Below are 15,896 nucleotides of genomic sequence, written 5' to 3'. Positions count from 1 at the left end.
GAGGGAAGGAAAGAAGTCTAGGTGGGATGAAGAGGGTTAATCAGGTTGGGCAAGTTTCATTTTGTTATGTAAAAGTAGAAAACTTTCTTTTTGAAAGGCAGCAGAATATGCCACTTCAAAATATGCCTCTTTGGCATAAGGATTATTTTGAGCTGATTATTTTTGAGAAAGAGCAGGCTCAAGAGAATCTCTGAAAACAGTAGAAATTACCCGTTTCTAGGCGAAATTTACGTTTGTTAGCGTCTCCCTCTCTCTAAAGAGAAGGAAGATTGACTCTAAATCACAAGAGAGTCTCAATGGAGAAGGCACTGACAAATCTGCAAAATAATCTTTACCCTTGTTTAAGTGCTTTTCCTATAACCTCCCATAACTGGCCTCCCTCCAATCCCCCTACAGCTTTCTTTTGTCTTTAGTTGAAGATAGTATTTAAGGTGGTGACTTGGGCCAAATCAGGGAGTTACTTGGCTTGTTTTTCTTTTGTTCATCTGTGTATTACAAGGGGTTTCAGCCAAGAACTCATAAGGGTAGAGGGAAAATTATTTTCCTTCCTATATTTTCTATTGTTAAAATTAAGAATCTAAAGTGAATTGAGGGCTTCCCTGGTGGCACAGTGGTTGAGAATCTGCCTGCCAATGCAGGGGACACGGGTTCAAGCCCTGGTCTGGGAAGGTCCCACATGCCGCGGAGCAACTAGGCCCGTGAGCCACAACTACTGAGCCTGCGCGTCTGGAGCCTGTGCTCTGCAACAAGAAAGGCCGCGACAGTGAGAGGCCCGCGCACCCCCACTTGCCACAACTAGAGAAAGCCCTCGCACAGAAACGAAGACCCAACACAGCCAAAAATAAAATAAATAAATAAATAATTTAAAGTGAATTGAGGGCTTCCCTGGTGGTGCAGTGGTTAAGAATCCACCTGCCAATGCAGGGGACACAGGTTCGAGCCCTGGTCCAGGAAGATCCCACATGCCGCGGAGCAAGGAAGCCCATGAGCCACAACTACTGAGCCTGTGCACTAGAGCCTGCGAGCCACAACTACTGAGCCCCTGTGCCACAACTACTGAAGCCTGCGCGCCTAGAGCCTGTGCTCCGCAACAAGAGAAGCCACCACAATGAGAAGCCCACACACCGCCACAAGAGAAGCCACCACAATGAGCAGCCCCCGCACCGCAACGAAGAGTAGCCCCTGCTCGCCGCAACTAGAGAAAGCCCGCGCACAGCAATGAAGACCCAACGCAGCCAAATAAATAAATAAATAAATTTATTTATTTAAAAAAAATAAAAGTGAATTGAGTTCTTGATATCTAATTGTATCAGCAACCCTTTGTAAAGAGTGAAATTTGGAGGAGGTGTGGGTAGGAGGTGGAGGATATCAAAAATAAAACTAGATAGTATCTTTTAAAACATTCCGTGATGTTGTTTTTTGAAAAGTAAACTGGTAAACTGATTGGCACATATATGCATCCAAAACGGAACCCCAGTGTGCTGCTTCATTCACTCATTCTCTGTGTTGAATCTTCAAATTGTCTAACACTTGACACGTTCTCTGTACCACAGCTCTGCAAAAGCCAGCATTCGTGCAATAGGCCTCACAATGGAGAGGCTTATGAAGCAGGTACTATTGTTACCGATCACAAGTTCGTGCGCTGGATGCACAGTGAGGCCAAACAAGCCAAAACATTGAAGTTTGGAGCAGAGAAATGTTTATTGCAGGGCCAAGCAAGGAGAACGGGCGGCTCGTGCTCAAAAGACCCAAACTCCCTGATAGTTTTCAGGGAGGAGTTTTTAAAGGCAACATTTGGGGTGAGGGGTGTAGGGTGTGTGACTTTCTTCTGATTGGTTGGTGGGGAGGTAACAGGGTGGTGTTCTTGGGATCTCAATCATTAACCTGGCTCCCACCAGTCTGGGGTCTCTGTAGTTGCCATCCTCCACCTGGATGGGGGCTTTAGTTCCTGCAGAACAACTCAAAGATCTGTATCAGATTGTTATGTATATCCCTTGAGGAGGAACTAAGGCTCTGTTTTAATCACTGCACTATTATTTTTGACTGTTTTTCCTTTGTTTCTGCATTCCCTCACTTCCCTAATTAGTAACTGCTGGAATCTGCCCTTTGGAACTCAGGGAAAGCATAGGAGGCTGAAGCCTCTTTCCTACAAAAAAGAATGTGGTGAGGGTACTCAGAAAGGCTTTTGTACCTGGGAGGGCCCCACAGGGTCCTGCTGGGTTTCAACCTCATAGCTGAGGAAACAGCATTCTGGAAGCACTAGGAACCCCTTTGGTTATTCAGCCTCCAAGTCCATCAGTCAAGCTCTGGAAGCAATAGCCCTCTGAGCTCTCCTTTTCTCCCTCTACAGAGAGATGGGGACATTTTGTTTCTCTTTCATTTTATTTATTTATTTATTTATTTTTAAATTTATTTTATTTATTTTTATTTTTGGCTGCGTTGGGTCTTCGTTGTGGTGCACGGGCTTCTCATTGTGGTGGCTTCTCTTGTTGCAGAGCACGGGCTCTAGGTGCACGGGCTTCAGTAGTTGTGGCATGAGGGCTCAGTAGTTGTGGCGCACAGGCTTAGCTGCTCTGTGGCATGTGGGATCTTCCTGGACCAGGGTTTGAACCCGAGTCCCCTGTGTTGGCAGGTGGATTCTTAACCACTGCACCACCAGGGAAGCCCTTCTCTTTCATTTTATAAGTCACCACTGAGGCAGGAAGGGGCAGGGCACAACTTTTAAAAAAATGACAGCCACTGAGGACATAAACTGGTTAGAACCAACTAAGTCCAAGATGGCAGACAACTGACTTCCACTAGACCTTGAGCCTCAGTATACGCTCAGTGTAACACATCAGCAAGCTAAACGACACCCCCACAAGCGCCATGACAGTTCCAAGGCCAATAATAAAAGGCCAAAAAATGGGCGGTGACCCAATTCCTGGAAATCCTCACCCCTTCCCCAAAATAGTTGGAATGATCCTCCCACTCATTAGCCTATGAAATTACCCACCCCTATAAAAACTGACAACCCTCTACCCTGGCACCTCTCTTGCCTTCCGAGGTGGCCCATACTCTGTCTGTGGAGTGTGTTTCTCCCTGAATAAACCTTCTTTTACTTTACTATGGCTCGCTCTTGAATTCTTTCCTGTGGAAAGCCCAGAGTCCACACTTGGTGGGCATCGCAGGGACTCGCCTGAGACCTGGGACGTGACCATCCTCTTGCGCCCCACTCTCTTCCCTGCAACACCACCACCTAGTCTACTCCTTGAGGCACTTCTCCCCATAAGTCTGGCTCAGTAGGATTTATAGCCTCTCCTTTCCTGATTAAAAACAAACTGAAAATCTATTCTGACAATTTGGTTATGGGCACATGTTAAAGTTTATTACAATCTTGCTGCAGGAGCTAAGACCTCAAGCAAAACAATTCAAAGATTTCTCTCGGCAAAGACATTTACAGAGAAGAGTATTGGAGGGGAGCAGAATTTTCCACCCCAAAAGGTGTCTCCTTGGAATATTATTTTAAGCTGGCTATTTTCTAGGAAACAGTAGACATGGGGAAAACTCTGTAAACCAAGTAGGAGTTACCTTTTTGTAAGAAACATTTATATTTGTAAGGGAAATCTCCATTTGTAAGGATGTCTTCCCTCTCTGTACCTGGAGGAGGAGCATGACTAAATCTCTAGAAACTATCATGGAGAAGGCAATGACTTAAATCCACATAACAACCTTGCCCTTGTTTACTATGCTTTTCCTGGGAACCTCCCATAACTGACCCTCCCTACCCTCAACATCCTCTTTTGTCTTTAGCTAAGGCTGTGTTTAAGGTGAAGCTTTCACCATTTTGGTGCGTTACTCGGTTTTTCTGGTTCTCTCTCATGTATACATGTTTTTAAACTTTCATTTTCCCCTGTTATCTATCTCATGTCAATGTAATTCTTAGATGAGCCAGGAGAACTTGGAAGGGTAGAAGAAAATTTCTTCCTCCCCAACAGTATTTAGATGCCAAAAGAAGAGTAATTCTATTTAAAGGTCACTAGATTCTTGACTGTGGGAGGGGACCTAGTTTCTCCAAAACATTAAATTTATCCAAAAACTGCTTATATTTTTATCAGGATCACTTATGAGACAGGAGGAAAGGAAGCTTTTAAAACCTTTAAAAGAATAACATAGCCATTGAGGATATGACAAAAGCTGGTTAGAACTGGTACTTCCCTGGTGGTCCAGTGGTTGACTCCATGCTCCCAGTGCAGGGGGCCCAGGTTCAATCCCTGGTCAGGGAACTAGATCCCTCATGCCGCAACTAAGAGCCCGGATGCCACAACTAAAGATCCTTCATGCCACAACTAAAGATCCTGCACACCACAACGAAGATCCCACGTGCCACAACTAAGACCCAGTGCAGCCAAATTAATTAATTAATTAACTAAAAAAAAAAAAAAAAGCTGTTTAGAGCCAACTAGGTCCAAGAGGGCAGAAGATTCAGATTCGACTTCCAGTGGACCTTGAGCCTTATTATATGTTCATTGTAATACATTAGCATATGCTAAATGACACACCCACCAGTGCCATGACAGTTCTGAGGCTAACCATAAAAGGTCAAAAAGTGGGCGGTGGCCCAATTCCTGGAAATCTCCACCCCTTCCTCAAAATAGTTGGAATAATCCTCCCACTTGCTGGCCTATGAAATTACCAGCCCATAAAGACTAACCACCCCATATTTCGGGGATTCTTGCCTTCTGAGATGGCCCACACTCTGTCTGTGGAGTGTGTTTCTCTCAGGGCAGTTCTTGCCTTTTGAGATGGACCACATTCTGTCTATGGAATGCGTATCTCTCTAAATAAATCCACTTCTTACCTATCACTTTGTCTCTCACTGAATTCTTTCTGTGATGAGAATGAAGAATCTGAGCTTCATTAAGTCCTGAGACCAGGTGTGTGATCTCAATTAAAAGACAGCGGTTTTAAAAAAAATTAAAAAAAAAAAAGACAGTGGTTTTAAGTCCCATCTGAGTTTTGGCTGGGTTCAAGTCCCAATCTGAGTTGTGCGGTTTCACTGGCAGTGGCACAGATTATACCCATTTTACAGATGAAAACAACTGAGGTTTCAGAGAAATCAAGGAATTTACTTAAATTCTCAGTTTTTTCAGCTATCAATACAAGTTCTTATCTGTGGACCAAAAAAATATTGCCTGCCATTTCAGGAAACAAAGAATGTTTGCCTGCCATTTCAGTAAACAATGTTGCCGGCCATTTTGTAAACAACAAATGTTGTAGCCATCACGCCATCAGCTACTGCAATTGCCCCCTAAAAGTGCACCCTGAGGGGAATTCAGGATGAAGGAAAACAGGATAATGGCCCTAGAGAGTTAAGAAGAATAATTTCAAAGAATCCAGACTCTTGCATCTTCCCATAGGTAGAAAAGCACTAAAATCATTAACTTGAGATATGTGTTTTTTTGTGATTAACAGTAATCTTTTCATGTTCAACTACATGTTTTTTACATGTTCCCCCCCACCCCCAGCAAAAACTCCTGTATATCCTGGCTCCTCTCTTACCTCTTTGGAACACTTCCTCAGAGATATCTGAGAGGCGGCATCCCAGGCTAGAGTCATCCTGGGCTAGAGTCCTCGGTAAGGCCACCGAATAAAACATAATTCTTAACTTTTAGATTGTGCAATTTTTTCAGTTGACATATATTTCTGACATACTATTTTTTTTATCATACTGATGAATGGAAATTTTCTAGATTTTTATTAATTTCTTGATTTGATTCGAATACTTTGAAATCCAATTTACAGAGGTTCTTAAAGTTTCATTGACTTATTCAAAGCTACTTATCTAGAAAGTTGAAGAACCCTGATTCAAGTCCAGGTCTTCCAACTCTGAAACCGGGATTGTTTTCACTGCACTAAAAAGGAATCAGGCTGTCTTGTGTTATATAAGGCCTTTCTTCCCTACCATTTGAAAAGAGGGACATGCTTCTTAGAACCTCAGTGCTATTTTTTTTTATTGGAGTATAATTGCTTTACAATGTTGTGTTAGTTTCTGCTGTACAATGAAGTGAATCAGCTATATGTATACCTATATCCCCTCCTTCTTGGACCTCCCTCCCATCCCCACCTCCCATCACCACCGAGCTAGGTCGTCAGAGAGCACCGAGCTGAGCTCCCTATTCTATACAGCAGGTTCCCACTAGCTATCTATTTTACACATGGTAGTGTATTTATGTCAAACCTAATCTCCCAACCTCAATGCTATTCTTGAACTGCTGTCGATGGCAAGTTCGTGTGCCGAACACACAGTGAGGCCAAACAAACCAAAACGTCGGAGTTTGGAGCAGAGAACGATTTGCTGCAAGGGCCAAGCAAAGAGAACAAGTGGCTCATACTCAAAAAACCTGAATTCTCGGATGGGATAGTTCTCCGGGGAGAATTTTAGGGCTGCAGGGTGTGACTTTCTTCTGATTGGTTGCTGGCAAGGTAAGAGGGTGGTGCTCCAGGGACCTTGTGCTCAGCCTGAAGTTACCATCCTCCGCCTGGATGTGGGCCTTAGTTCCTATAGAAGGACTCTACGTATATCTCTTGAGGAGGAACTAGGACTCAGCTTTCTCGCTGTACTATTGTTTCTTGAGTGCTTTTCCTTTGTTTCTGCATTCCATCACTTCCCCGATCAGTAACTGTTTGAATCTGCCCTTTGGAATTCGTGGAAAGTCTAGGGGGCTGAAGCCCCTTTCCTACAAACAAGAAACTGGGGACACAGGAAGGCTTTTGTGCCTGGGAGGGCCCCGCAGGGTCCTGCTTTAAAATATTTATTCTTCCACATATAAAAGTGTTCTTATTTTTTTTAATGATTTTTTTCTTGAGCACAAAATTAATACGATTGTTGTTTAATATTTAGAATATGAACAAAATACAAATCTCCTATAGTTCTACTACTCAGAAATAGCCATGATTAACATTTTAGTGTATTTACCTTTAGCCTTTGTTTAGAAAGCATAGGTATGTTATTAGGGTTGAAATTCTATTGTTTATACTTTTTTTATACTAAAAATATCTGCATAAGCTAACTGGATTACTTGTTTTGCAAGCCACAGAGCTATTAATGACTTGTTTTTTGTTTGTTTGTTTGTTTTGTCACACCATGAGACATGTGGGATCTTAGTTCCCTGACCAGGGATCAAACCCGTGCCCCCTGCAGTAGAAGCACAGAATCTTAACCACTGGACCACCGGGGAAGTCCCTGACTTATGTTGTTAAAAAGGAAATGACAGGCCCAAAATGGAGTCACTTGTGTTAAGCCCCATGTCAGCAAATCAAGACTCAGTACCCAATCTAATTGTAGTTATGACCTCTTCCAGGAATGCATTCTGCACTGGTCAGTCGAATTTTCTGGTCAGCACCAATGAGGTAATCTTCCACATAGCCCCCTGCCATCCCAGTAGGTAGGTTATCTAAAACTGAAACAACCCACTCTTTTCCCCTTTCTGCCTATAAAAGCCTTCCATCTGTACAACTCCTTGGAACTCCATTTTATTTGTTAGATGGGATGCTGCCTGGTTCATGAATCCTTCAATAAAGGCAATTAGATCTTTTTTTTTTAAATTTTTTTCATTTTATTTATTTATTTTTGGCTGCATTCGGTCATTATTGCTGTGCGCGGGCTTTCTCTGGTTGCGGCGAGCGGGGGCTACTCTTTTGCTGCGGTGGGCGGGGTTCTCATTGCGGTGGCTTCTCTTGTGGATCACGGGCTCTAGGTGTGCAGGCTTCAGTAGTTGTGGCTCGCGGGCTCTAGAGCGCAGGCTCGGTAGTTGTGGCGCACGGGCTTAGTTGCTCCGCGGCACGTGAGATCTTCCCAGACCAGGGCTCGAACCCTTGTCCCCTGCATTGGCAGGTGGATTCTTAACCACTGCGCCACCAGGGTAGCCCCCCCCCCCACCCCCAATTAGATCTTTAACTCAGTTGAATTCTGTTTTTTTAACAGTTTGAATTGATAAATTTCATATCAATGTCTTCCTAGAGTATAACTCAAAATAAAAAAACACCTCAGAAAGCCATGTATGGACTTTATTGTAAACATTTTATTAATTACTTAGAATATTTCATGAGGTTTTGATTTTTCACTAAAAAAAAACAAAAATAACGCTGCCATAGTTTTTCCTACTGTTTCCCCGCCCCCACCCCAAGATTTCCCCTTTGTAATGGTTAATGAGAAAAATTGTACTAATTTGCTGGCTGGTATTAATGTTAGGAGACGTTGGTTATTATCAGGGGCACAAGTTTTAAACTCTGGTTACCTAAACAAAAATGTCCGCCAGGAAGGAGTTCTTTGTTTTTTTTCATGCCTTGCCTTACTGCATTGCAGGTCTAATAGCTTTGCTTTTGTCTACCATCTGGTGGCCAGCTGAGAGATCCAGGAGAGAAACTGCCTCTTCATTTCTTCTTTCTCAATTTCTGCTATAGTCGAGATAATGTCTTCCCTGCTCATTCTATTTGAACAATTTTCTAATACTATATTCCAGAAAAAATATTATGGAGAGATATCAAGTGAGTATACCTGAAACCAGTGGAGTGCTTACAATACTAGTGCAGTGGATTTCTTCCACCAGATGACCCGTACCTCATTTTAAAAGATTTTCCCCATTAATAAGCAAAGAAGCATTTTCTAAACACAGTACTTAATAGTTGTTTGCAACATTATTAAAATGATTTTTATTGTGGCTTTCTTAAAAATGATGTCTTTTCTTGGAAACCTAATTTGCTACCATAGCTTTGAATTATCTGACATCTCCTCCCAAATTACAGCTCTTGGTAGTAGGGATGAGGAAAAGGAAAACTGCTTAGTATTGTGCTTTTGCTTTATTTGCATGGATTGCATTTCTTTGCTTTTTTTTTTTCAAAATAAAGGTGCTTTTAAAATTAGCAACAGAAATGACAATACTCATTATATTCCTTACTCCTTAGTTCTGATGAACCAATGAGTTTGACATGAGATCTTTCATTTGCTAAACTTAGCTCTAAAGGAAACACCTGCAACTAAGGTAAAACTGGTGTTCATGGGTGAAAGAAAGGTACTTCATGATGGGCCAGAAGAGAGTCCTACACAGCTGCATCTTCTCTCTCGCACCGAGTCCTCTCCTAATAGCTCTTCAGGCACTGTCCCTCTGCCACTCTGTGCCTTTTTTTCTTGTGTCCCCATATCCTGTCACCCCGATTTGTCATTCTCTGGACCCCTTTTAGCCACTTGCTGATGGATGACACTCGGTCAGCTACAAACCAGCCAGAATAGCTTAGAACTCTGCTCCCGACCTTCACAGAAGTTTTGGTTTCTATTTATTGGGAAATTGCAAAATGACAAAAAATACTACGAGTTCAATACTTTTAAACAAACTTGTATTTTATTTACCACTATAGCATCCACAAACTTTCAAAAAATAATAGTTCATAGATGTGCAAAACACACACGATGCTCAGGGTGAACAGGAATTATGGGACTCAGTAATTCTGCAGCCACAGAGCATTTAGACAATATTATTAACGTCTTTAGAACAAACAACCCTACCTGCTTCCCATTAAAATTCACGTTACAATTATAGGCAAATTTTGAATAATAACCAAGTTGTCCACTTCTAAAAAGTGGTCCTGGCCTTCCCCACAATGTATTCTTTTAGCACAAAATAACCAGAAAGTTGCAGGTATGCCATACTCCGTCTGCCTTATAGCATCTTGTGAAAAAATAGCTGGGCCAGTCTGACTTCCCCAGAAGTTGAAGTGGGCTTTAGGTGCAGATGTTCTTAAATGGAAGTATACACCATACATGCCAGGATTGAAAGCAAATTTTTCCCCAAAATATTGTTCTTCAGAAAAGAGAGTTGCCTTATATTTCTTTCTTTACTTTGTCCTTTTTGAACAAAGTACTCTTCAGGAAGACACTATCTCTTGAAAGGACCTCAAGTGATGGCAGTTTTCTATCTTATAAAGGTCAGCTAGCAAAATCCGGGGAAACGGTGAAAACATTTATTAATTATTCCTGAGGTTATGACCACGGAGAACAAGCATTGGAGATCATAATTAGTAAGCTTCTTACAAAGGTATTAGAAAGAGGAATACAAGACCTATTTGTGGAGATTGTGAATATGCAAGGGAAAAAAACCCACTTGTCTCAATGTTTAACAAATGGTTCCTGAGATGCAGTAAAATCTCCACTGACAGCATCCTACTCAATTCAAAACCTGTTCTATCTTAAATAACTAGAAGGGAACTGTTAGATGACTCAAAATGTTGTTCCAGTGATGAGAGAGACCCTGCTGTAGAAGATCCCTGTGAAGAATTTGACTAAAATTATTTGAGTGAAGAAAAAGTAACTTTTCTAAATTAATACCATTTTGTATAATTTTTGATATTAAATGCAAGTATTTAAATACCTAAATGAATAGATGGTTTAAATAAACTTTTAAATTGTTTCATTTACATTCATAAAAGTTCTACATTCAAATTGCAGATGAACTAATGTAGACTTTGAAAGCTACATAAATCAAGTTGGAAAAGGACACCAATGCTTGAGGCATAGGTGTGTGTGTACATATGTGTCCGTGTGTGTGTACGTTTATGGAGGAGCGACAAAAGCTCCTCCAGGTGATTCCAATCCTACTCCTTCACCATTTCTCTTCCTAGTCCCTTTTTTTTTTTTGACTTAAAAAATTTTTTTTTAATTTTGGAACTATTATAAATGCACAGGAAACAACAAAAGAATATACAGGGAGGTCCCAAACATCCTTCGTGAAGCCTCCCCCATGTTAAGATCTTACATATATATAATACAATGTCAAAATCAGGAAATTGACATTGGTACAATGCATAGAACTTAGACTTCACCAGTTATACAAGTACTGATTTGTGTTTGTATGTATGTAGTTCTATACAATTATATCACATGTGTAGCTCCACATAACTATAGCCACAATAAAGATTCATTGCCAACAACTACAGGCCAAACAATGTCTCCCAAATTGTAAGAATTGCCTAGGTGCTTGTTTTAAAATACAGATTCCCAGACAGACCTCTGCCCAGAGATTCCCATTCCAGAAGACTGGGGTAGAGATGGGAATTTGCATCTTTAAGCACCCTAGATGATGCTTAAGATCAAGTAACTTTGAGAAACACTGGTCTGGAGCATTAAATGAAACAGTATAACGTGAATTGGTGGCTGTATTTCTTGCACATTATAAACCTGATTTCCTTCCTTTTCCGCCAATATGGAAAGACATCCAGGCCTGGTATCTCCCTGTCAGCGCCTTTACTGGCTGCTTCCCATGGAGGGGCAGTGAAAGCCTGTTACCAAGACCGCCTTATAGGGGTCTGGGAGAGTCTGGAGTTAGTTCCTGGTTACTATCTAGTTGGTGAAGGTGGAACACTGCAGGGGTGAGCTATCCACCGGCCAGAGGCAGAGAGAATTGGCAGCAGCCAAAGGGACTTAGGCAATCATGGAAACTGGAAGCAAACAGAAATAGCTTATAGGAATGGAATTCTCCACAGTGATGGAGAGGGTTAGCATGGGAGAGCCTAGGTCTTAACTGCTCTACTGTACTTGGCCATTCAGGAAAAGGGCCTTAGTATTCTGACTCTCAGTTCTGGGGGACTAGAAAGATCCCCCTTGCCCCAGCAGCTTATTAGTACAGATTAAGAAAGCAGGGAGGTCAAGGCCTTAGGCAGCTGGACACTAGTTAATGTTCCCCTTCCCCCACCCCCATCCTGAGTGGAGGGAGGTAGATCAGCTCCCTTTCATGGGAAAGGGCCTTGTCCACCTGGTTCTTGGGAGTGTCAAAAGAGCACAAAAGGGCAAAACTCATGGATTCTTGATGCTGGATAAGACCGATGTCATCTGAATCAAAAAAGGACCCCTTAGAAGTTAAATATGAACTCATGAATCACTAAACTCCAAGTTAATTATTTATTATAGTCAAGGATAGAGTCTATAGTAAAAGATGATCCTCTAGAGACTGCAGCCCCCGGACAACAACCCAACATACAAAAACATCCAAGGGATGGCAGTGAAAAGTGAAACTGCTCTGGTCAACACAGCAGAAAGCCCTGATCCAATGAAAGAAAAATTCAAGAACTTCCTCAGAATTTCCCTGTTTGGTAAGATCTTAAAATTAACACAGAGAGCAGGAAAATCTTTTAGGTTAGAAAAAAAATCCTCAGGTATCTCTGATCTGGCCAGTGGGTTCCCTCTAGCAGTGCTTACAAATTGCAGGTCATCACCCATTAGTGGATTGTGAGATCTTTTTTATAAAGGAAATGAAAGAGAAAAATACTAGAATGCATTGCATGTAGAAAGAATAGTAATTCATGAGATTTTTTTTTAAAGTAATATTTGTAAGCATGAGGGTATAATAGTTTGCATTGTGAATTGTATTTATTGTGGCTCACAACAAAAATTTAAAAATGGACTTCATAAAGGGTTGACTCCTGCAGTTCTGTCCCAGGGCAGTTTTAAGCATCCATTCAAACATTACTTTGGGTATAAGTTCACATGGTCATTCTGTTTTGTTTTGTTTTTTTAAATTTTTATTGGCGTATAGTTGCTTTATAATGTTATATTAGTTTCTTCTGTACAGCAAGGTGAGTCAGCAATACGTATACATTACCCCCTCTTTTTAGGATTTCCTTCCCATTTAGGTCACCACAGAGTATTGAGTAGAGTTCCCTGTGCTCTACAGCAGGTTCTCATTAGTTATCTATCTTATACATAGTATCAGTAGTGTACATATGTTAATCCCCATATGTACACTAATATGTATAAAATAGATAACTAATAAGAACCTGCTGTATAGCACAGGGAACTCTACTTTGCTGTACAGTAGAAACTAACACAACATTGTAGAACAACTATACCCGAATTTAAAACAAAACAAAACACTGACCATAAAAAGTGAATAGTCTTGTCTATCTCTTTTTCCACAAGTGTTATCTAAAAATAAATTGAAATTTTTGAGGGAAAAAAAAAATAGTGTATATATGTCAATCCCAATCTCCCAAATTCATCCCACCGCCCCCCATTCTGCTTTTTAAGATTGTTTGCCTTTTCAATATTGAATACCGAGGACCAGACTCCATCTCAGCTTTAAGTGTAAATCATTTATTGAAGCTAAAAAACGTAACATTCTATAAAGAAAGACTATTGACTGGTATGTACTGGATTAAAGATCTTGTTTTGGATTTTTTTTTATTTACTTGTTTTATTTATTCACTTATTTTTAATCATTTTACTTATTTCATATATAATATAAATTTAAATTTATTTGTTTTATTTTTTTTTGGCCACCCCACATGGCTTGTGGGATCTTAGGTCCCAGACCAGGGATCAAACCTGGGCCCTCTGCAGTGAGAACTCGGAGTCCCAACCACTGGACCGCCAGGGAATTCCCTAAATTTATTTGTTTTCATGAAATTGAATTGCTCCTTGGAATAACATGATATAATCTGAAGTATTTTTTAAATGATAATAGGGACCATTAAAAGCCTATATTTTCACTTTACCCCGACAATTATAAAAAACTGCAAAGATACTGACGGTACAACTGAAATATAATCCCTGCCTGAACTGAACTTGAATTTTTGATAAAGGTAGATCTTCTGGAGCACCTGCCAGGCCAAATTTGACACCTTTAAAAATATCATCCGGACTTCCCTGGTGGTCCAGTGGTTAGGGCTCCACACTTTCACTGCAGGGGGCACAGGTTCAAACCCTGGTCGGGGAGTTCCACATACCACATGGTGCCGCCGGGGAAAAAAAAACCTCACTAAAAAAAGTCATCCAGGGGCTTCCCTGGTGGCGCAGCGGTTGAGAATCCGCCTGCCAATGCGGGGGACGCGGGTTCGAGCCCTGGTCTGGGAGGATCCCACATGCCGCGGAGCAACTCGGCCCGTGAGCCACAACTACTGAGCCTGCGCGTCTGGAGCCTGTGCTCCGCAACAAGAGAGGCCGCGACAGTGAGAGGCCCGCGCACCGCGATGAAGAGTGGCCCCCGCTCGCCACAACTAGAGAAAGCCCTCGCACAGAAACGAAGACCCAACACAGCCAAAAATAAATTAATTAAAAAAAAAATCATCCAACCTTTCAAAATTCTAAATGACTTTTTAAAAAGCTCTGCATTAGCCCTATTTCCTACCATCAGATTCTCTTCACATCTTCCACTGTTCTTCATATCAATTTAGTAAGAGAATATAAACATCTACCTTGGACAGCACTCAGAGTTCCTGGTACAAACAGATGGAAAAGAGGAGTAACAGTAAAATAAACTTTTAAAAAATGGTTCTGAAGAACCTAGGGGCAGGACAGGAATAAAGACGCAGACGTAGAGGATGGACTTGAGGACACGGGGAGGGGGAAGGGTAAGCTGGGACAAAGTGAGAGACTGGCATGGACATATACACATTACCAAATGTAAAATAGATAGCTAGTGGGAAGCAGCCACATAGCACAGGGAGATCAGCTCAGTGCTTTGTGACCACCTAGAGGGGTGGGATAGGGAGGGTGGGAGGGAGATGCAAGAGGGAAGAGATATGGGGATATATGTATATGCATAGCTGATTCACTTTGTTATAAAGCAGAAACTAACACACCACTGTAGAGCAATTATACTCCAAAAAAGATGTTAAAAAAATTTTTTAATAAACTTTTTATTAAATCTAATTTTGGAAATGATATTGACTTCATATATGGATTAAGTTAGAAAAGTCTGAACGTTAAAGTAACACTTAAAACACATTTTTAAGATAATTCACCTCTTCTCTTAATTACAGGGAAAGGCACTACTTCAATAAACATTTCTACTTTCACAGCCTACCTCTTGTATTTAGTTACAGTAAATTAATAATACATTAAATATAGCTATTGATCTGCTCTTGGTAGAACAACTCAACTTTTCAGATGCTTGTTATGACTCTCCATGGTCTTTGCTGGAGAGTGGTAAGATCCTATACAGCTGTGGTTACAAAAACTAACATCTACAGGGCCTATCTAAAACTAGTTTATTGTCTATTATTTTTAGATATTAAAATCCTTCCATCTTCAGTGTCTGTCTTTGTGCTATTTTACTAGCACAAGGTCTGGCATATAATAGATATCCTATCAATAACTGTTGAATGAAAGAAAATTATAATTTAACTCAGAAAATGGCTGATAAAGACAGGAATGTGCTACTGGTCCAGCGCTGTTGAGGGAGAATGAACCAAGGCTGGAGAAGGGGGTCTGGACTGGGCAGGCAGGGTCTTGCAAACTTTTTTGAGGAGTCTGACTGATACCTGTAGTGGAAACCTACGAAGGTGTCAAGCAAGCAAGTGATGTGGTCAGAAGTGAGGTTTAGATGTTCACTCTGGGTCTTGTGTGCAGAATGGAATGGATGGATGGCCGAGGCAGAGGGATACTAGTTAAGAGGCCACTGAGATTCAGATACGAGGAGAAGGTGGCCTAGACCAGGAGAGTGGAGGGGAGGTGGAGAGAAGAGATTCAATAGACCTTTGTAAGGCTGAGCTGAAGGAACTGGGTGATTGCTTGGAGGAGGTGAGCACGAGGGAAGAGTCAAGAATGAGGTCCAGGGCTTCCCTGGTAGCGCAGTGGTTAAGAATCCACCTGCCAGTGCAGGGGACACGAGTTTGAGCCCTGGCCCGGGCAGATTCCGCATGCCGCGGAGTGGCTGGGCCCGTGCGCCACAACTACTGAAGCCCGCGCGCCGTGCTCCGCAATAGGAGAAGCCACTGCAATGAGAAGCCCGCGCACTGCAACGAAGACCCAACGCAGCCAAAAATAAAAATAAATAAAATAAATTAAAAAAAAAAAAAAAAGAATGAGATCCAGGCAGTGTGCTCCACTGTCCCGCAGATCTGTCTCTTGCTTTGACAGTGTTTGG

This window comes from Balaenoptera acutorostrata, chromosome 14 (genome assembly GCF_949987535.1).
Source record: "Balaenoptera acutorostrata chromosome 14, mBalAcu1.1, whole genome shotgun sequence".
Taxonomy (NCBI): Eukaryota; Metazoa; Chordata; class Mammalia; order Artiodactyla; family Balaenopteridae; genus Balaenoptera; species Balaenoptera acutorostrata.
The sequence above is the reverse complement of the archived record's forward strand: the minus strand, read 5'-3'. Positions refer to the sequence as shown.